We start from the raw sequence: 22,266 nt of genomic DNA, 5'->3' as shown, positions 1-22,266 counted from the left end.
GAAACAGCTTTGGCCCCTGCTTGCACCCTCCCCTCAGTTCTCCTCAGCTCGGCATTACCATAGCCCTTTGTGGAGAGCCACACTTCTGTTTGTCTGGGCGAGCAGCTGAGGCACGGGAAATGTGCCTGAGCCATTCAGGGGCTTAGCCTGGGAAGCATTGTACCTCTGAAAGGGATGCTTGGAGCATTTACATAAAAATGTGCTTGATACAGATAATATGAGTGGTTGTGGGGGTGGGCATGAGGGGCAGAGGCGGGAGGAGCCTCCCGGTCCCTCTTTGCCAGCCTCATGAATCAGCAGCAGGGAAGGTGTGCAGGGCCTTAGTGGGGCTGCCCGGCAGCTTCGGGGCTCTCGGACTGGGGCTGTGCAAGTCGTTTCTTCACCTGGGACAGAGTGAGCTGACCCGGGCAGTGGGGGGTTGTCTTCAGAGAAGGTGCTTGGGTCTGTCCGTGTCTTCTGCTCTGGTCCTGTCTCTGCATCTCCCAAGCGGGAGATGGTCCCTGCAGGGAGGTATGTCTGTGTTCTCTCCAGGGTGCTGAGCTCACCCTGTCCCTTGCCTCACTACATGGCACCTGAACAAGCTGGCTTCGTCCTCGTCTCAGTCTTTCCTGAGGGATGTACCATGGACCACATTTCATCTTCAATAAGTCAGCTGGGTTGGATTTAAGCAGCCAAGTGAAATTTGGCCGTGCTCCATTCCAGTCATGGTCCTAAATTCACCCTGGGGTTGGAGCTGACCCCACCATGATCCCTGGTCACAGGAAAGAGGCTGTGGGACCTAGAGAGGAGAAAACACATCTTGTCTTTGGCTCTGTGCTGCTGATTCTGCTCCCGTGCTGTGTGTGTGGGGTGGCTGTGTGGGACCTGCCCTGGCCTTTAAACAGTTGTGAGGTATCTGGAGTCCCAGTGCCTTAACCCCCAAAACTGTTCGCAAAGCTCACCACTCAAAGCTTACAATGAAAAGTAAAGTTTAGGGTGACAACATACACATACCTTCATTTTGCAGTTGAAATCATTGAACTGAACTGAAATCCTCAGGCAGTTGAACAGATATTTTTTCCATGAGTAAGATGTGACCTAATGGAAAACCGACACCTGGCACAGAAATTCTGTCCCCAAGGACAGTTTTTCATGAAGATTATGATGCGTCCTGAGTTCCTGTTAGACTGCAGCATTATTAAGTGTTGTGGTGGTGCCCAGAGGCAATAATGTTAATAAGCACCTAATTTTAGCAGTAATTTAGCTTCTGTTATAATTACCAGGTCATTGTGCTAGGTGCTGTACAGACACATGAGAAAAGACAGCTTTAGTCCCAAGGGGCATGTGCTCAGGACAGGACAGTCACAGCAATTCCTGTGTGTTGGGGAGGACAAGTCAGGTTGTGTCTGACACAGTGGAGATCTGGGAACAGCAAGAGGAACCAAACCTGGGGCAGCCTCCTCTGCACTTCCTGTAGGGAATAGCCCTGAGAGGAGCTGGCCCAGAAATGCTGGATGCAGTGTGGATGGGTGAGGAACCTGGATCAAAGAACAAAGGAAAGGCTCTCCTACAAGTCTCCTACAAGAGAGCAATAACCCCTTTCTACCCAGGGCTTGAAAAGGTGTTCTTCCCAAAGTCAAATCTCAGTTTCGGATTTAAATAGACCCTTTTTGCATAACATGAGAGTTCAGAGGATATTAACCATGATTTGTGTACCAGTCTGGTTCAGTCTGCACTGGAACAGAATGGATTCATAAGGGTACATCTTTTTGTGAGCTGGGTCTTTGCCCGGTTACCTCTAGGGAGTGACTGAATCACAGGTAAATCCTGCAAATGCTGCTCATTCTGGAGGCTCATCAAGTAATCCAATCCCAAGGACACTATCCTATCAGATCCTATCAGACAAAGTTGCTGCAGCCATAAGAAAATACATGTGACTTCACATCAGTGCACAAATTGGAAGGTTTCACCAAGGAAAAGAGTAGTTGCACAGTTCAGGGAAATGCAGAACTCAGTAATTCGGTACTGGTGGCTCATTGCAGCAAGATTTACATGGTGGATATCTAATGCTGATGCATGTATTTTGTTCTTGCGTAAGAGTCTATTTAGCTTTGAATGTTTAAATGAAATAAATAATAGTCAAATGAAACTTTCTACCTCACTGAAATGAAAAGAGAAAAATGAACTGATTAATTTTGACTTTTTGTCTATAGAAAATGTGATCTAAATTGACAAATTCCAACAACAAATTTCTATTTTGGCCCAACTGCATTGCTAGTGGAAACTTATTGAGATGAACAGGTCTCAGACAGGAACTGCTGACCACCCTCTGGCATGGCCTAAACTTGCTTTGAAAGCAGCTGCAGTTCAGGTGGCACTTAGTGAACCCATCATTGCCACCCTCACAGCCTTTCCCCTTTTCCATTTAAGATCTCTGAAATGTGTTGCTCTTCTTGTCATTCTTTCTCTTTTTCCCCAAGCCCTTTACTTTCATGGGTGTGCTCAAAGATTTTGTTCAAGAGGGGAAAAAAAATGATAGAGTGGTTTCCTTCCCAGTTTCGAATGAACTATAACTCTGTAGCTGTAGGTTATGAATAGCAGGATGATGGTGAGGGATGTTGGGTTTGGTGGCTTTTGCCCTTGTGTTGAAGATGTTCTCCTACACTGTGGGCATGTTACAGCTGGTTTTTTATCATCTGGAGTTTTATCTAGCCAGTCAGCAAAGAGAGGCAAAAGAGTGCTACCTGTACCTGGGAAAACCTCAGCACTGGAGAGGAAAAGGAGCAGGACCAGGCAAGATGTGGAGCTGCTGCTTTGATCCCTTTGGGTACCTGATGCCTCTCTCCATGGTCTGTGTGTTCATCTCCCCTCTCCGAGGCTCTTTGTTGTGGTTTCAGACTCAGCCTGTGCCCCTCATGTAGTCCCACAGGCAAGTTGTCTTTGCCTGCTGCTCTTCCAGGCTGCTGAGGGACTGAGTGACAGTGCTGTTGGAAAGGAGAACCACTGGCTTGTGTGGCACAAGACATGGCTTGGAGGTGCTCTAGGGCTCATTGGGGTGGGTCTGATGCTGTGCTGGCACTGAATCACAGAATAGTTTGGGTTGGAAGCGACTTTAGAGCCCATCTTGTTCCAGCCCCTGCCATGGGCGGGGACACCTTCCACTAAACCAGCTTGCTCCAAGCCCCGTCCAACCTGGCCTTGGCCTTCCAGGGATGGGGCAGCTGCAGCTTCTCTAGGCAATGGATTCCAGTGTGTCCTAGGTTGCAATACAGATGTATTTTTCTATTACCACCAGCTGTGGGCCATTAGCTGCTATCACCTGCTAATGACCCACCTCGCATGATGACAATGGGCCATCAGGGACCCACCGTGTGACTCATGGACTCATCTCATCCCATTGTGGGATGCTCTGCCCAGGAGGGAGGAGCCAGGTGTTCCCACCTGGATATAACCTGGCCTTGGAACTGCCTGAGCTAGCCCTGTCTACTGGGTTCCCAGAGGACAAGAGCTACCACTGGATCTTCAGCTGGAGACTAGACCTTCACAGGATCACCGCTTCAACTGGACTACTTCAGTTGGACTGCTACAACCACCCTAACAGGGTGTTAGGTTGTATCTGACTTTGTCAGCGCTTTTCCTTGTATTATTTCACTTATTTTTAATTTCAGTCTGGACTTGTGATCTCCCACTGGTTTGTTTTCAAACCAACACACAGTGTCTCACCACTCTCATGATAAAAGAAGTGTTTCCTAATGTCAGATCTATATCTGCCCTCTGCCAGTTTGAAGCCATTCCCTGTTGTTTTGTCACTCCATGTTCTTATCCGAAGTTGCTCTCTATAGCCCTCTCAAAGCTCTCTTAGAGTCTCTTTAGGTACAGGAAGATGCTATAAGGTCTCTCCAAAAACCATCTCTTGTTTTCTTTTAAAAATCACATCCTTCACTGATCCTGGCTCCTTCCAAAGGGGCTCTGGAGCATTGCAGGCCTGGGACAAATGAATGAACATCTGCAAATGTATGAAATGTAACTGCTGCTCTTCATCCAGCTCTGAGCAAGAACAGAAATTCCTCCTAGAGTAATAGGTGGGCAGCTCTTGGTCTGTTTTTCAAGCTCACTAAGGCAGTAACTATTGTGTTGGTCATGTGGAATGAATAAGTCCTGCCATGTGGGTTTTGTTGTTGAAGAATGAAGGAAAGTGCCTGTGAAATGGGGCTCAAACCCCCTGACCTTGGCTGGCTGGCTCCCTAGATGTGTGGGTGAAAGGGGACTGTCCCTTCCCTCAGGCAGTGCAAGTCCAGATAATAAAAATGACTTTCAACCAAATTTATGCTGCAAGTTAAACCTCAATAAATCACATTTTTTAGCAAATAAACTATTTGCCAAATCACTGTTTAATTGCCTAATCCCTGCGAAGCATGATGAGGGAGTACATCTGTGGAGCTTGCACCAAGTCAAACCCTGCAGAGCAGAGATGAGAGAGGAAACCCCACGGTTTTGCAGACTCAAAACACGGGACAATCATTCAGCTATCAAAAATGCTCTTCCAGCTGGGAATTACCCTTCCAGTCAATAATCCTGAGAATCTAAGTAGGAAGGTTTAATGAAACCCCAGACCCAGCAGCCCTCCCATGGGAGCTCCCAGACTGTGTTTTGGCTCCTGGAGCCCACACTGATGAATTTTACATTCTTGCCTTCAGAGGAGCATCTCCAGATCCTTGTCTGGTCTGTGCATGTTCAGTAGACCCTGTTCAAAGCCTTAAACATGGATGTCTGAGCACTGACCCAAGATTTACCCCCTGCCTCAAAACCTTTGGGACCAAAAACTTAGCCTTGATGTGCCTATGCACCCCAAGGAAGATTGGTCCCCTTGCAAGCTTTGAGCATACAGTCCTGGATGTTACAGGTCCTTTTGGATGTGAGTTTCTCACATTCTACTATTTCACAGGAGACAATTTTTTTGTAATGGGGAAGGAAATAATCACCTGGGGAGTCACCGTGTGCCTGTGTATGATATCTGTAGACCTTCTGCATGGGGAACCCTGACCCATCAGAGACTTCATCAGTAGCAGCCTGGGAGTGGCTACTGATAACAGCAGAAAGGTTGTCCTGTCTGCTCTTGACCACTTCTTCCTGCAGGATGGTTGCCCCATTCCAAGGTGAGCCCATCAGAGGCAGAGGTCTGCAGTGCTGCCGGCTCTGCACAGTCCTGAGGAGGGACTTCAGCCCAGACTCTATGGTGAAAGTCTGTATGTGCACAGTGCCAGAGCCTGGCTGTGGTGTTTGTAGGATCCTGGATTATCCTTGAGTACAGCTCTGCTACCCAGCAGCATTGGGCAACAGCTGTCAGAGCACAGGGGTTTCACAACTGTCCCTTGCACAAGTCCCTGCTGCTGCAGGGAGTTTTTGTCTGTGAGCTGGACAAATTGAAATTGCATAACCCCATCCCATGCTACTTTGGACTTTTTCATTAGATTTGTATGTTTTGTGGTTTTTTCCTTTTTCTTATAATTTTCCCTCATTTATTTCTCTGTGTTATTTCTACTTAAGCAAGCCTGGCACAGCCTGGTTGCGTTGGCTCCATCCTGCGCCAGCCTCACACAACAACCCTCCAAACCTGCCCCTCTCCCAAGGCTGTTTCTTTCTGTGCCTGCTGATCATCACTTTCAGCTGAGGAGTTTTTTTGGGGTGTCTCTGTTTTGCCATGATGTGGCACACAGGTCTGCAAGGGTCAATCTGCCACTGATGGCCATGGATTGCTTGTCTCCATGCCATGAAAGCTGAACCTGCAAAGTGGCCTAAAACCCACCTGTGCTGTGGCCACTGCAAACTGCAAGGCAGCTCATGGAGATTACCTGGCAAAGCCAAGAGTGCAAATATAGTTTTGCACTTGGAGGTTTTTGTTTTGTTTTTATGGTTTTCACATAACGTGGGTCACACTGGAAGGCTGGGGTGGAAATGGAAAAAACATTGTCTCACCAAGCCTCTTCCAAAGCAAGGGAAACAGCAAGTGCCTTTGTTGCTGAAATGGCAGCTGATATTGGGGCATGAGTAGCCCAGCTGAGGGAGGAGGGGTTGAGGCAGAGGACAAATGAACAGGAAAAGGGATTTAAAATTGCAGTTTATCACAGAGTTCTAGGTTTTCTCTTGGTGCAGAGGACAAGGTATTTACCACACAGCTATTGTTCCCAGAGATTGCTGCAGGAGAGGAGCACATCCATATTCGTACATGGGGACCGTCACATACACCTTCTATGTCTGCAATGGCTCCTCATCGCAATATTTAAATACCCATTGCACTATTGGTGTTAGATCTGGGCGAATAGTCCACAATGAATAATGTATCCAATGAATCCTGTCCCTGCTAATTGTGGAATATTCACGAGCAGATGGCAATTCCAGGCAGGTTTTTTCACATTCCTTTTTTCTCCACTCAGGACGGAGGTTTGCTGTAAGTAGGTGATATTTGAAATTCAAGCTGTGTTTCTGAGTCGCGATTGGCCAGTTGTGACATGGTGGTGTCCCTCTTCCCGCATTGGCCCAGCGTACAAAGTACTTTGGATACAAATACTTGCATGTGCAAATTTAAAATTCTGTTTCCATGGTTACTCATGCATGCAGCTTTGAACTTCACTTTCCTCCCAACATTTGTGCTGGTAAAACTCATTCAGTCCCAGGTTTGTGGCATGTCAATACAAAAGCTGCATGAAGCTGTATTTGTATGCTCTAGTACAGATGATTCCTCTCCATAAACTCAGCCTGGATAGTCACTAGGCTTTTCTGCTACCTTTTCTGGTGATTTCATGAGTTTCAGCCTACAGAAATGTTCTTTCCCGTGATTATCATCCTTTATGACTCCAGTTTTAGCATCACAAATACATGCACAGCTGGGTCATATCTCTCTCTGCAGGTAGATGTAAACATCTTGCAGTCAGTTCTGTACTGGGCAAAGCAAGGTGTTTATTTTTCTGGCAATTGAAATCCCAGTCAGTTTAGCAAAATCAGGTTCTCTTCTTCTGGTTAATCCTGCATCATTCAGGAATAACAAGGCATTAGGACATGTTTAACTTTGTTTTGCGGCAGAGATAGAGGGGAGAAAAAAGGAATTAGCAGGAGTTTTTGAAGTCAGGGTAGCTGGAAGGAGCTGAGTTGATGGGAAAGAAGTTGTTTTGCTTTTGCAAAGACGTCAAAGTCAGAGTCAGAGTGAAAAGCCCTACTGCAGGTGAGTCATGAGGGGGTGTGTCTGGCCCTTTTGAGATCCCAACACATACCTTTCCTTTCTGCTGATAAAGGAATACCTGGTCTTCGTTATTTTCCCAAATGCATTCACTTACTGTAAGAAGCACTGGCTTACCAAAAACTCGCAGCCCTCCCTCTGTGGGACAGTTTCATCAAAGCTATTTTTGTTTCTCTGGATATCACGTGTCTTGTGCAATATTTCTGTAGCCTCTGGACAAACATAGGAGAGAGAGCAAAGGTTAACCACGATTTATATCTGAGTTTGTGATTGCGCTGTGGGAGCAGCGTGGTGGGGTGCACGCCTGGCTGGCTGTGGCTGCCTGCTGTGCTTCCAGCAGCATCCCGGGACAGAAAAACGCAGGAGAAAGCAGTGCCCCTTTCACTGGCAACGAAGAGCCGGCCTTTCGTGAGCATGTTCTTCTGCATCTTGGGTCAAGAGCACATTGCTGCATTGGTTGCAGGGTCAGGCTGTGCTAAACCCGCCACTGAGCCCCCGGCTCCCCCCCCGCCCACCTCCCTCAGGGCTGTGGTTCGGTGTCCCTGGCTTTAGTCCTGCTCCACAGCAACAGGTTGTGGAGAGGGTGCGTAGGGACAGGGAAAGCACAACGTGCTCCAGGTCTCAGCTGGGGAAGAGATCAAAGCTCTCCCCTCCCGAGGCGGGGGACTGGGAAGGCAGCGGATGTTCAGACAAATATTCGCACCTGCGAATGTTCTCATCATGCTCCAGCGCTGGGAAAACACCCCACTGGCCATGCTCAGAGCCTGACCTTTTTAACTATTCAGAGTGCAACACCAAATGGCTTTAAAGTGCTATCTGCTCTGAAACGGGTGACAAAGCATAACAATGGCCACTTCTTATTCAGCAGATGTGATCTCCAGCCACTTTGTGCCCAGCTGTGTGTATTTAGGCTCTGAGCTGTTGACTTTAGCAAGAAAATGACTTGCTGCTGCCCCGCAGAGCTTGCCAGGCTGCCTTTTCTGCTGGATGATGCTCCTTCACAGGCTGCAGGACTGCTCTCCCATCTGTCCTGAGGCAGGGAGATGAAGGGTGCCCCTGACAGGGAGATTTGTTCTGGAAGGTGTTGAGGTAGGTGGAGTAGGACACCAAAAAGCCCAGGGCCTGGTGGTTAGGTACCTGTGAGCTGAGCACATCTGCTGTGGAGTAGCGAGTGAAGTGTGTTCCTGCTTGGGAAGGGGTTGCTGTAACAGAGTGCTTTGGTAAGACCTGCTGACAAAAGTGGTGTCAGTTGCCTTGTGGGTTGAAAATCTTTTTAAACTCCCAGTTGCACAATGTAGGTTTCTCAAGACTTTCCCCAAATTACCTCTCTGGCACTAAGGGACAAGTCTGAAAATTTCAATGCAAGAGGAAATTCCCTCTGAGAGCCCAGAGATATTCAGAGGAAAGAGAGTGCTCAGCTCTGTACTTGCACTGCTGCTGTGTCATCTCTGGCAGATGGTAGAGTGGCTCTGCCCTTTGGCCAGGATGGCAGGGGAAGCAAGTGCCTGCCCTGGGATGTGCCAGGGCAGAGCAAGAGGAAAAGGACTGTTTAGAGTGTCCCTGTGATCTATCCTCCTTCCTTTCTCTCCTTCCCTGTGGTGGCATCATCTGGTGCAGGGGGACAATAGTTTCTCCCCATTTCGCTGCCCCATCTTCTCCTGGAGCATCCCCCCCGCTATTCTGCCTTCCCAAAGGGTCACAGCAAGGAGGTCTCCCAGGGAGCCACTGGGGCTCTCGCTCCCTCCTCTTCCTCTGTCCCGGGGGGCTGAAGGCAGCAGTATCTCAGTGCTGCCTTTGTTTCAGAAGGCACTGGCAGCCCTGGCTCTTTCTTTGCTGGGGGCTGCGGGAGGAGGGGCTGCTGCGGGAGCAGATGGTCCCTGTTGGAGAGTTCAGGGCCTCCTCGCCAGCAGGTTGAGGGGGGGGATCCCCTTTCACTACTTGGCTGGGGGAGGGCTGGCTGCCTCTCCCATGGTCAATTCCCAGCTGAGTGCCTCTATGGGATTATGCTGCTATTCATCTAATTGAAATTGTATTTGGAGCAAGGAGACAGTATCTCTTTCCTCGGAAGATCCATTATGCATAAACTGTGCACAAAGGCATCCTCCTGCCAGGGAGAGGGGGTGTCCGGGTGGCCACAGCCCTGCTCGAACTCATGCTCTGCAGGAAGCAGTCCTGACCCCTCCTGCTGCTCAGCACGGCGTGTCGTCTAACCCCTCAGTCCCCAAAAGGGCTGTTTGGTGGCTTCCTGCCCTCCCCTTGCATTGTGCTACTCTGCTCACTGACAGCACCCAGAGCTCCACAGCTCACTCTGCATCTCTAGCATGGTTCTCCACATCCCTGGGGTGGTGGGCTCTCCATCCTTGTCCCCCCATCACACCACAGGATCAGGCTCAATGGCTGGGGACTGTGAGAAAAATTGCAGAATCATCCTGGGCTGCCTGTCTGGGGTTGAAGTCACTGGATGCACCCAGCAAATGACACCCCTTCTGAGCATGGCTGGGCAGGTGCTTTTATAGTCAAAGGTCCCTCAGCAGATACAAATCCATGGGGGCACAGAGAATCTGAAAATCAGTGCAACTTTCTAACTGGGGAATGAGGAGAGTGAAAAAAAATCCCGCTCCACCCACAATGGGTTTATGGCTGAAATCACCTTGCACACACCCGCCTGGAAGACCTGCCAGAGTTCATCTGCTATCAGCTCATGCCTGCAGATAAGGAGACCCATTTCTCTAAGCTCTGTGGAAGCAGGAAAACTTCTAAATGAAACAGGAAAACCTTTGATAGAAAAAAAAAAAAAAATCAAGATGATTGCCCTTGCAAAGAGCTGTGTGAGCGTCTGAACACGAGGCAAAGAGCAAAGCTCTTGACAGGAAAGGAGAACCGTCCTGGTGAGCCCCCTCACATGGCTGTGGCCAGGGGAGCAGAGGCCAGGGTGGGATCTTGCTCATTGTGACAGCCTCCTTTGAAGACTCCAAATGCTGGGAGTGGAGCAGGGGATGGTCTCTTGGCTGCACTGGGGCTGTTTTGGGAGTCCCAGCCTGCTGAGCTCATTTGCAAGCATAATCCCTTTGAGAACAGCTCATGGAGGGTGCCAGAGGCTCTGCTTGCAGCCCAGGAATGCTGTCCCGTCTGCTCTGGGCTTGTCCTGTCAGCTGTGGATTTGCAGCCTGGGCTGGCTTGATGGACCAGCTCTGGCAGCTCTGGCTCAGTCTGGAGGTGTGGGAGCTGCTCAGGCACTCGATGGCTCCATGAGCAGCAGCTGCTGATGGCACAGACGGGCAGGGACTGTGCTGGTCAGGCCAGCAGAGATGCCTTGGCTGTGCTACAAGGGCACTGTGCCAGGTCAGGTTCAAAGGAGCACTTGGCTTCAGTTTCCCCTTAGTTAGTTTGAGGACACAAGGCCTGGAGATTCACCATCTTCCTCTGGGCTCCACTCACAAGCAGAAAATAAGATCAAAGACCTCCTGACCTATGTGCAAGATCTGAGGGCACAGGGGATGGAGGGTGCCTTGTCTGCAGCTCTGAGCTGTTCTCTGCTCTTCCCATGGGGCAGTCTGAGTTGGGCCACTGATGACTGCAGCTCTTCTGCCCTTAAAAAGTAGGAGGGGGAAGACTGTGATGTCCTTCCATGAGCCTCCATCTCCCGGTGCATCCTGTGAGACAGGTCCTTTCTCACAGCCCCTTCCTGTCTCTCCTCCAGTGAACACCCTTCCTCTGCTAATATTCCTGCCCATCCTCTTCTAGCACATTAGAATGATAGAATCTAGACTTTAAAGCTCAGCCAGTCCCACTCCCTGCCATGGGCAGGGACACCTTCCACCAGACCAGGTTGCTTCAAGCCCCATCCAGCCTGCCCTTGGACACTTCCAGAGATGGGGCAGCCACAGCTTCTCTAGGCAACCTGTGCCAGGGCCTCCCCACCGTCACATGGTAGAATTTCTTCCCAAAATCAAATCTAACTCTGGGGACAAGGCCCTGGAGGTGGGGGTGGACACCAAGCTCAGTGACAATGACCAGTGTGTTGAGAGTGACCAGTGGCTGACAGCCAGTGTGAGGCTGGTCTGCATCAGCAGTGGCATCACCAACAGAGATGGAGAAGTAATTTCCTGGTACAATCTCCACTTGTCAGGTCACACCTGGAATATGGTGCACATTTTGGCCCCTGCTACACAAAGAGAAGTGGATGGACTGGAGAGGGTCAAGAGAAGGACCACAAAGATGATCGAAGGGTTGGGAAGTTGCCATATGGGGAAAAGCTGAATGACCTGGGTTTATTCAGTCTTGAGAAAAGAAGGCTTAAGAGAGATCTTTTCACCATCTCCCGATATTTAAAGGGTGGCCACAAAGAAGATGGGGACACCCTTCTTACGAGGAGCCACATGGAAAAGATGAGAGGCAATAGGTGCAAGCTACTCTTGGGGAAATTCTGACTAGACACATGAGGAGAATTTTTCACAATGAAAATAATCTCCACAGGGAAGTGGTGGATTCCCTAGCTGCAGACTTTCAAGATTCAACTGGACAGGGTTTTGGGCCATCTTGTCTAGACCTTGTTTTTGCCAAGAAAGGTTGAACCAGATTATCCTTGAGGTCCTTCTAACCTGGTTGTCTACGATTCTATGACACCAGACAGGGGAGGAGATGTCACACAGAAAGAGCCCCATCTAATCAACAGGCTGTATATGAGCTTTCAGAGCCTTTCCTCGATGTAGTTTGTGTCAGATCTCATCCTTTTTTAACAAACCAGATCTTCTCTGTCCATCCATGTATCCAACTGAACATGAAGGAGATGCAGTTTCAAAGATGTAGGGCTCCAACACAATATATTAAAGAAAATATGGGATTATTTCAGGAATCTACTCAACTGGTGTGAGAAGTGATTTCGAAGGAAATGTCCTGGCAAACAAGACAGTTTTGTGGTATACTCAGCGCCCCCCATCCTTCTGCAGAGAGAATGAATGGATAAATCCAGCTTTTAATGCTGATGCTGAGGCTTTCCAAGGAGCTGGCAAGAGGAACGTGTTGTAGTTGTCCAGGTGTGAAACAATGCAATGACAGACCCAAACCTGCTGTGCTTTTAGGGGTTTCTGTAATGTTGTGTCAGCAATCTGGAATCCAGCTCAGGCTGTGGAGATTTGTAACAAAAACTTAAGATTGTCCTGACTGGAGATGTCCAGGTGTGAAAGCAGCAGGAGAAACAGTGAGAGAGGAAGGGTTAAAGGAATGGCATGTGCTGATCTGCCTGATCAGCAGGTCACGAGAGCAGAGCAATTGGCATGAGCTTCTCAGGACAACGGGAGCTGTAAAACAAAGGACAGCCTAAAACAAAGGAGAGATCACACCCTAAAGGAGCCCAACCAGCTGAGTAAATCAGCTGCTCCTCATGACTCACAGGCAGGAAGGAGTGAAGAGGCAAAAGATCACAATCAGGTCTGTTCCCACAGGGTACAAGAGGCATGCCAGAGAACCAGGGCACAGCCACCCACCTGAGGAGAATCCACAAGCTGTGATGAGGAACTGGGAGCTGCTGTCCCTCATTTCCCGTGTCACCACAAGTGGTCCTGGCCAGGCTGCCTCAATACATGTCTTGTACATGAGCATGAAAGAACAGTGAGTGAAACGAGGCAGAGATGGAGTGTGAGTTGAACCACCTTTGTCAAAAATAAAAACCACCTTCCCCTCTTGAGATGATCCTGGATTGAGTTTTTTGCTGCAATTGGAATTTTTACTTTCTGCAGTGACTTCCAGAGCCATTTCTCATTGTGGTTGTTTGCATTTGTGTTTCTACAGGAGCCAGGTGGCAGCTCTGGCCCTGTGGATGCTGCTGGACTCTAACTTGTGGGAGACAGACACGGTTTGGATAATGACCCCGGGTGCAGGTAGGGTGCACCAGGGATTAGCAGAGGTACAGCTCATGAGAGGCTTTGCAATGCTTACACCTGTGCACACAACAGCCTGGCCCTTACCGAGTCCTCCAGTGTCAGCTGTGCAGTGCTGGGCTGGCTCTGGGCAGCCACAATCCCAATCATGTCCTCCAGCACCGCGGGAAGCCTGGCAGGTTGCAAGGGAGTTTTGCAGGGAAGGTATTTTCCCATGGGTGCTTGGGTCAGAGGCATTAACCGATACCCTGTGGGCACACAGAGTAAACGGTTTGTGGCCAGTTTCAGCTGCCCAGGGCTTCCTGTAATAAAACTCTGCATGTGCACGGATAAGCCAGAATGTAGCTGTGTGCCTGACCCTTCTGCCAGCACATTTGGGGTTGGGGTCTAGACTGTGGGCTGGGGTGTGCTATGGGAATGTCCCACCAAGCCAATCCACCTGCAGCATCACTCTGGTCTCACTGTTGGGGTGCAGCAGGTTTGGGATTTGCAGGGAACTTCCCTGCTACACCCCTTTGGTGTCCCTGCGGGGGTGACCAGTGCATCTTCCTGCAGTCCAAGGCACCTCTGTGCCCTCTTTACCCTGAGACAGCCCCATCCACATTCGACCTTTGCTACCTTGATATTAACAAATGTCACAGTAATTATATGAATATTGCTGTTTGGGTTGTTTTAACCCAGACCAGCCTGGAGTCCCTGGCTCTGATGTTATTAACCAGTTAAAATGTAGTTTACTTACACATCAGTAGCCTCCACATCACAAAAGGGAGTTTCAGTTTCCTGCTGGGTCCTAAACACAGCTTAATGACAGTTTAAAGAATACACAAACATGGGCTCTATTTTTTGAAATGCACCTGCCCCAACTTGTAGTGACACAGCAGGCACAGAAAAATATTTGGTACCAGATGTGCCCTCACTGTCCTCTTCCTGTGATGAAAATGTTCTCTTTATTATGTATTTATTTAATATTTTGTGTTCTATGCAATGCTTGAAGTGGGGGAAAGGGCAAGGCCAGCAAGAGTTGTAGGAGCACCAGCAGTGCTGTTGCACTGAGCCAGGGAGTCCCTCTCTGCCTGTGGAGGGGAGATGAGTCCTGATGAGTGCTTGGAGCTTTTGAAATCCAGCTTTTTTCCAAAGTGTGGTATGGACAATGGCGTCAATGTCCTTCTGTAACTTCTGGAATCTTCTCCATCCCATGGACAACATCCTAAAGTGCTTGGCCCTGGCTTCTCACTGAGGGTACCTTGCCATGGGTATTCTTACCAGTACAGCTGTATCTTTTCTGATCAGCTGGGTCATACAGGCAGCAGCTCAATGCAGAGGCAGCTCAGTCCTCTTACCCCAGTGTGACCTCACAGCCTTCTACTGCCCACACACTCTTCCAGTGCCACTGTCATGTAGCTCCAGTGTCCAAATCCACCCCAGACATCACAGGGTCACTGCCTTTCACCTAAAAGTGCATTCACCCCCAGTTGCCCCTGGGCCAGAAGCTCTCAGGGGTGTCTGTGCACCGAGGGTGCTGCTGGCATTTGCTCTGTGCCATGGGTGCTCCACTGACAGTCACAAGCTGCTGCAGTGTCGGCAATGTCATCTGCCGAGGTTCCTGCAGCTGTGCCCAAGCGCAGGGCTTGACCTTGTCTGGTTTGTCAGATGCTGAACAGCTCTTGTGCTCTGCTCTGGGCAGCCTGGTTTGACTTCTGCCTCTCTGGAATATGTAGATGCTCTCCAGATGATGGGCTGAGCAGTTCCACCCATGCTGGCCGCTGGCTGGTGGTGCTCCCATCTGTCTGTTGATGACTTGCAGAGACACAGGAAGATAATGTGCCACTTCCTGGCTTGGTCTTCTCCTTTCTTTTTCACTGTGCAGTTCTGAGATTTACCTGTCTACAAGAGCTGAACATTCTCTTTGCTGAGCAAGACAAATATTCCCTCCCCAGTGAGAGAAAGGAAGGAATAAGTCAAACCCATCCCATTAGCTGGTGCAGTGAGGGGCACTATGATCAGCAGGGATAGTTTGTTCTATTGAGTATGATACAAAATGCAGTTATTTTAGACTTATGACCTTGGGCTCTCAGTGACTGAAGTCCTACATCACCACCCAGGAAAGGTCTAGAGGGTCACTGGTGCCCCCAGGCAGTAGCAGGTCACCAGACCAGGCAATGTGAGATGATGATGGTGGGTAAGACACAGCCCACTGCCTCTCTTTGTGAAACCAGAGAACTTTGTGAGTGCCAACCAGCTGGGAATGATCTGGGATCACTTGGTGCTAGACGCTGTGTTGTGGCCGGAAGGGCTTGTCCAGGTCTGCATCCCCTGAAATGGGCATCGCTGGATGCCAGCCAGCATCTCTAGGCCTCTCAGGTGTCAGCATTGCAAGTTTGGCTCCTTAGTCTCAAAGGAGATGCAAACTGTTTTGTTTTCACCTGCTGTTATTTTCCTCTGATTAAAAACATGTGGTTTATTAGTTTCATTTTTGCACAGAATGCAGTGCTCAGATGTCTCTGCAGTTTCATACCCTCTGTAGACAGAGCTAACTGAAAAATACCAGAACCAGGAGGTGCACAGAGCAAACTCTTGTGGGCTCTGTATGTCTTAGAATCATAGAATGCAGAATCATGTAGGTGGGAAAAGACCTTTAGGATCATTGAATCCAACCATTAATCAAAATTCATTGCTCTCAGCCACTATCCCAGCTGTGGTCTGGCTTTCTTACCTGGAGGTGCTGTCAGGTGCCTTTTAAACTATTGCTTGGTTTATTTTATTTAGAAGGACAGGATTTGAAGGATGTGGGTTTTGGCCAGTGTCAGAGTGCTCAGCATCATGGCACAGAACTTGTCTGCCAAGCTCCAGCTGACCAATGCCTCCTTTCCCCTGGGTCAATACCTGGGACTGTTTAAAATCTCCCTGTGGAGCTCCAGTGTGGAGGTGGGGAATAAAACCTCTGTGCAGGAGCTGGCAGGCTGTAGTTAAAGATCTGACACCCTCCCTCTCTGCTTTGTTTTGAATTAAGTCAGACAAGGGCACCTAGTGCACAGCTCTGCCTGCCTGGCACAGACAATGCTCCCAGGGACAACTCTCCTGCTGGAATATCTGGGTTGCAAAACACAGCACAGAGTTGGAGGGGTCCCAGCAGTCAGGATGGAGAGTCACCCTGCAAGGGATATCCAAGCCAAGGCAACAGTCACAGTGTCTCAGACCTGGTAACCTTGCCAGGGGAATTTCTGAAGTATCTCTGCAGTGAGTGCAGGGAAGTTAACTGGGTTTCTGGGATATCTTGGAAATGTTGCTCCAAGTGCATTGCATTACCCTGTTTTTCCTAAGAAGAAATTCACCCCCAACCTGTAAAGTGAATGCAGAAACCATTGTAGGCTGCAAATGGAAAATGCAATGGAAAGGGGTCAACAGGGGAATCCAAGGAAAATGAAGTGGAGCCGGCAGGAGGAGCAGGAGATGGGACAGTGGGGCATGCCACCAATGTGGCCGTTAAATGAGGGGTCTCCTGGCTCCATCCATGCTCCCTCTGCCCCACCAGCACTGCGCACTGCCCAGCGAGACATGGAGAAAACAGCAGCATGAGTGTTCCCTGCCCCCATTGTTTCCTGTTTGTGCCTCAGCTTTCTAAACTTTGCCTGTCCCCACTACAACCACCTCAGCTCAGAGCTCCTCTGGGCTGCAGCCAGTTCTGAGAGCAGGAGCACAAACTGACCCCGCTGTTTGCAGAGCCAGGACTTCCAGAGAACAAACCCTGGGCAGGGGAAAGACCAGAAACTGTATTTGCATGAGCCAAAAAGTGGAGACAAGGAAATCCCGTGAGTCATCAGAGCCTCTGCAGGCCAGAATCCATCGGTGTGCCTGGTTTCTTGAATCCAAAGCTGTGCCTTTTGCATACCTTGCCCATCTTCATTCCTTTAGCTGACTTGTTTTTTCACAAGACCTTTCCAAGTGATTTAGACAAGAAATTATCAGCTGATTTTCATCAGCTCTCACTTCCCATCCCATGGTTAATGAGTATCTGAAACATTTTCTGTTTGAATTAGGGCAAATTGTTGAAAATTTCATTGAAGAGGCCATTTAAAAAAGGATTTGGTTTGCTTTGAATTAACATAAACATTCCATTTGAATAATTTATAAATATTTCATCCTCTTCCAGCCTTTTAGAGAAACATTTTAAAATATAAATTGCCAGAAAGGTCTAAATGGAAAGTGATTTTTTTTCACTATTGAATGGTTTAGTCTTTTGGACAATGGATCATTTTCTGGAAAAAGTTATTTTGAGTGAGGCTTGGGTTGTTGCCCTCCAGCAATTGCAGTTTCTTTTCATGTCTGTTTCCAACAACACATTTCAGCTGGGCAGGTTGAGTGCAGACTCTTGAGGTGTCTTGGGATGACTCTTGGATTATTGTTGTTTATGATGAGGCTGTTAAAGTACAGAGTGTTGCTGCTGGTTTGGAGGGGAGGGAAACTTTGCTGTGAGAGCCTGATGTCCTGCAAAGATAGGATACTCATTGTGTATAAATATTCCTGCTTGCCTGGGCACCCAGTGGCACAGGGGGACAGCTCTGTGCACAGCTCTGGCTGGGTGATGCCAGCAGGCACTTTCAGTCGAGTGAGACATTTCCCAGGACACAGCACCATCCTGCCTGCACAGGGAAGGATCCTCCTGTGACTGCTTTCCCTGTGCTGAGCTCCCAGCCAGCCCAGCCCCCTGGCACACTGGGAATGGTTTGACCACTCTTCTTTGTGGTACAGGATCTCAGCAGCTCTGGTTTTGTCAAAGGGAATAGAGAACTGTATGGTGCCCTGCACATGTGAGTGAGAGCAGATGGGAGCCTGGGAGTTGCCTCTGTGCTCTTGCTGAGGGGGAGAGTTTAACTCTTCCCTTGGCAGTGTGGCAGGAGTGAGAAGGTTGCTGGGTTTCTGCAGGCATCTCCCAGTGTCTCCTGTGGCCATGTGGGAGCCATGCCTGTACCAGCCTGCAGTCTTGGCTTGGCTGATATGGCCATGGCCCCAGAAGGAAGAGATGCAATTTTCCCCATGGGTCTGAGAACAGGCCTTGGTGTTGGCTACTGGATATCAGAGCACCATCCTTCCTGCCTTATCCTTGTGTTGCATCCTTTCCTTCTCTTTGGTCATTTATTGGTTCTACCTGATCATCCCAGGCAGCAAGCAGGAGGGACACTGTTGTCTGTTTCTCTGGAGATCCAAACCTTTCCATGGTGAAAGGTAATGCCTGTGGTGTTCCTGTTGTAGCTCTCTGTTCCCCCGGGGCTGAGCTCACAATGGTGAGGGAGTTTTGCCATTGCTTGTCCATCACAACAGCCTTTCCAACTGGAGAAATCCTGCATTTTGTCCTCACAACTGTTCTTGCTAAATACCAACAGGAGAAAATGAGACCAACAGTTGCAGGAGTCAGGAGGGCAGATAAAGGCTGGGAAAGGCAGAGTGTGGCCACCCTGCATCCTGGCAGTGAAACTAAGTGCAGGTCATGCAGGATATGAGGTTCATTTGGCAAAGTGTGGCTCTCCTTGAGTTTCTGGGAGCCTCCCCACACAGGCAGTGTAGGACACAATCCATCTCTCTCGTATCTCTTTTTGGTCTGACCAACAATGAATATGCCCCACACTCTCTTATTACCACAGGAGTTCCAGTAACCCCTGAGATAGACACCAGCCTTGGAGACTCCTGCACTTACTCCATGACCTCCATACCCATCCTGTCTTAGCTGTTTTGTGGTTTAGGGGTGACTCAGACAGTCCCTCTGGGCTTTTTTTCATCTGGGATGGGACTGCCACAACTTTAATTAGCACAAATCATCTTGAGACATTTGAGGCTTTGAAAAGGAGCATGGCCAAAAGGGGAGACAATGTGGGCAGTTAACCAAGACACCCAGTTTTGCACCTTTCTGTCATGTTGGTTGGAAGCTGGATCCTCACGATGGGGAGCCATAAAAGGTGTCTGGCTCCTTTGAACACAGAGGTATTTTCTTTTTTAACTGGGTCCAGTCCCAGACACTCTGTCTTTTGCATTTGGATGAGGCTAGGACCAGGAGGTTGTGATTAATGCTCAGTTCCCCACCACAGCTGGCCACAGCCAACCACAGGTTCATCATTCTTTCTCCAAGGCTCTGCTCCTCCTCTGGATGAACTTAGACCCACAAACGACTAATGCCACAGAGTACTCAATTCTCTTATCAGCTGAACTGAGATGTAGTTTACAGGAGTATAATGACTTCAGAGAGATCTGCTGAGGAAAAATAAATGGGCTGTGCCCATTTTCTGCTTCCTTAAAAAGCCAGCCTAGGGTAGCTTCCTTGTTTTTCACATTTGATTTGCTGGGAAGGTCACACCTGACATTTCTTGCGTTTCCTGTAGGACTTGTTAGAGGCCCCACATGCAGAAAATGAGCTTCATCTGACCCTCACTGATGAGCACTGAAACTTAGAGGACTAACCCTTTCTCCCAGCTGTTTATTTAGTTATTGAGTGAGGCAAAGAACAATGCCTGACATGTTTAACCCTTTTGTCACAACTCAAGCAATAGGACTATGTTTTCTTCATATATTTGGTGCTACAAAACCACTTGCTTTTTTTATCCAAGAATTCAGAAAGTTAGATGTACAAGATCTGTCTGATGTGGAAGGAAAAAACCTTCCTTTTTTTCCTAGTTTCCCCCTCAGGAAAACAAATGGTGTGTTATTATTTCAGTGTGGCCCCCTGCCCAGCTCAAGATTGGAAATCCAGAATTAGCATTTTTAAAAAATCCCAAGCATGGATTTTGCAATCTTGTAATTGCACTACAATCTCTACTAAGAAGGAAAAGCAATGATTGGGAAGTCTTTTACCATCACTTATGCCAATTCCTTCCCTTCTAGTCTTCTTCCTGTCTGGTCTTTGCTTGGCTGCTTGGCACTGCCCCACAGGAAGAGATTTTGGGGAAGATAGGGAGCTATCTGCACCCACACCATGAGGCAGCTCTATTGTTTCCTTTCATCATCTCTGCATGCTCTTGCAGCTGAAGAAGACAAAATGTCTCTGCAGGATGAGGCTGTGCCCATGACAGATAGATCAGGCCAGGATGGGGAACAGGGCAAGCATAAGAGATGCTTCATGGCTAAGGATGTGGAAGGAAGGACAGGAGCAGTGGTTTTACAGGCAGGGAGCACAGTGTGGTGGGCCCCTGGGCCAGGTGTCCCTGCCCACCCCTTGGCACTGGTGTCAATAGTGTGGGGTGACTCACCTCAGCAGGGCCAGGAGCTCAGGGACAATGGCCCTGCTGGCCCTGCTCCCTGTCCTGCCACTCCTAACCCTGTGATCCTGCATGTACTGCCTGTTTTCCCTGCAAGACCCACACTGTGGCCGTGAGTACTCCACGGAGAATTTCTGAATGGATTTTGACAAAGGGCTGTGGCCTGGGAATGAGTCAAAGAAACCCATGAGAGAGAGGAAAATTCCACTGCCAAAACACTGTGAGCTGACCAGAGGAGTGGGGGCACAACAAGGTCTGGCACCTTCCTCATGGAGTGAGAGTGGGCTGGGGCTGATGGCCTTTGGATAGCCACAGACACTAATCTGTTTGTCTTAAAAAAGTGTGCGGAGCAACGTGGTCCATCCTGGGACTCTGTAGCAATTTAGAAATGCTGCAGATCCCTGAGGAAGATGATCTGCACCCAAGAATAAGGCATCCCAAGCTCTGAACAGAGAAATGAGGAAAAGATATGCATTCCATTGGCAGGTGAAAATCCTTTTGGTTTGACCTGAAATGAGGCTGCAGCCCTCGGGTCAGAAAGTTTGCACATTCAGCTCTGTCTTCCCCTCAGCCTGTTAATTCAGGCACAGGCACAACGTGTGGCACTTGGGCAGTTATGAGCAGGGTCCCACCGAGTTCTGAGTCTCCTGTTCTGACCTCTCAGTCCCTTCCAGTGTGAGGTGTGTGACTGGCTTGCAGAAGGCTCCTGGAGGGAAGGCTGGCACTGGCATTTGTCACAACATTGTTCCTTGCTTGTTGTCTTGCTGCAGGACTGTGCCAGTGCCCAGATTTCAGCATTGATTACTCAGTTTTGTGCCCTTGTGCTCGGGGCATGTCCCTGGAGCCTGCTGGCTACATCATCCCTGCACCCACAGTCCAAAGATAAGTACAGGCTGATCGCACTCATTTTCTGGGTAGATGCTACCGTGCCCTCCCCTCAGGCTGCCTGGCAAATCCCAGAGATGGGAGGCACTGAAGCAAGACAGATCCCAGCAGGCTCTGGACCATGTCTGTACTCAGTATGTCCCACCTCTTTCTCTGGCACCTGAGTCTTGGCGCTATGCAATTCCCACATCCTGCACCCTTTGGGTCAAGTAAATAGATTGTGAACATGCCCAAGCTGTGTGTATTTGTGTGTTTATGCAAAGGTTACTGCATCTCTGGCAGGACACCTTTCTTTTTCCGTGGTGGTTTTGCACTGCCAGTGTTTTTCCACAAAAAGCTTCCCAAAGGGTGTCATAGTGCCATTTCCAAAATGTCTTTGGGACAGATTTGCAAAGCATAAAGTACAGCTGTCAGCCAGGTGTCCCTGTCCCTTTAATGCTCACAGTGTCACAGTGCTGGAGCTGAGTCACAGCCCCCTCCCAAGGAATCGATGACCTGAAAGGTGTCCTCAATCCATCAGATCCCCTGAATTAAGTCCTGCGAAATGAGACCAGTAACAAGGCCAAGGAAGGGACACGATGTTGTGCAAATATTACAGACTTATCTACTTATCTGGATTATGCAACAGGCCTAGAAGTGTTTCCATCCTGTGAACTCCTTTAATGTGTCTTCTGAGCTTGCAGGAGGTGTTACAACACTTTGGCTCACTCTACTCCAAGGCTGAGGCATGTACTGGGGAAATTCTTGACTTACCTGCTGGCTTCTGGACAGATGCCAGCAGCACCTCTTGCTTAACCCTCACACAGCACTCGCTCATGGGTCAGCATGACTTTCCTGCTTCCTGAGAACCAAGGGAAGGAGCAGAGCCTGTGCTGTCAGAAGAGGGTTGGGACACATGCTCGCCTGACCTCCTCTGGTCGCGGGGGAAGGACAGGACCACAAAGTCATTTTCGTCTCTCGGCTCCAAAGGTGCCTGTCTAACAATTTTGCCATCCTTGAGCTGAGCAGAATAGCTGTCTTGGGACTACCTGGATCAAGAGCTGAA

The 22,266-nt window shown here is 49.1% G+C and overlaps 2 long non-coding RNA genes across 4 annotated transcripts in view; one reads left to right on the top strand and one right to left on the bottom strand.

Moving 5' to 3' along the window:
* Positions 1-4,327: 4,327 nt before the first annotated feature.
* On the bottom strand, positions 4,328-8,576 carry LOC146427909 (uncharacterized). 2 transcript variants are annotated; one of them, XR_014856307.1, is made up of 3 exons: positions 7,917-8,576; positions 7,248-7,425; positions 4,328-7,002 (listed from the first exon to the last, which is right to left on the bottom strand). It is a non-coding gene; the product is annotated as an uncharacterized LOC146427909 (long non-coding RNA). The 2 variants fall into 2 exon arrangements; XR_014856308.1 differs by having other exon boundaries at positions 7,331-7,425.
* A 3,935-nt stretch (positions 8,577-12,511) lies between these two features.
* LOC146427908 (uncharacterized) overlaps positions 12,512-22,266 on the top strand; it is a 29,395-nt gene continuing 19,640 nt past the window's right edge. Inside the window, exons 1-3 of one of the 2 annotated variants that reach the window (XR_014856290.1) lie at positions 12,512-12,850; positions 13,004-13,092; positions 21,107-21,411. This is a non-coding gene — a long non-coding RNA (uncharacterized LOC146427908). Of the gene's footprint in view, positions 12,851-13,003; positions 13,093-21,106; positions 21,412-22,266 lie in introns of those variants that run through there. The other variant, XR_014856291.1, reaches the window with a different exon arrangement.

The sequence above is a fragment of the Lichenostomus cassidix genome, chromosome 23, assembly GCF_008360975.1.
Source record: "Lichenostomus cassidix isolate B80296 chromosome 23, HeHo_3.0, whole genome shotgun sequence".
Classification (NCBI taxonomy): domain Eukaryota; kingdom Metazoa; phylum Chordata; class Aves; order Passeriformes; family Meliphagidae; genus Lichenostomus; species Lichenostomus cassidix.
The sequence above is the reverse complement of the archived record's forward strand: the minus strand, read 5'-3'. Positions and strand labels throughout refer to the sequence as shown.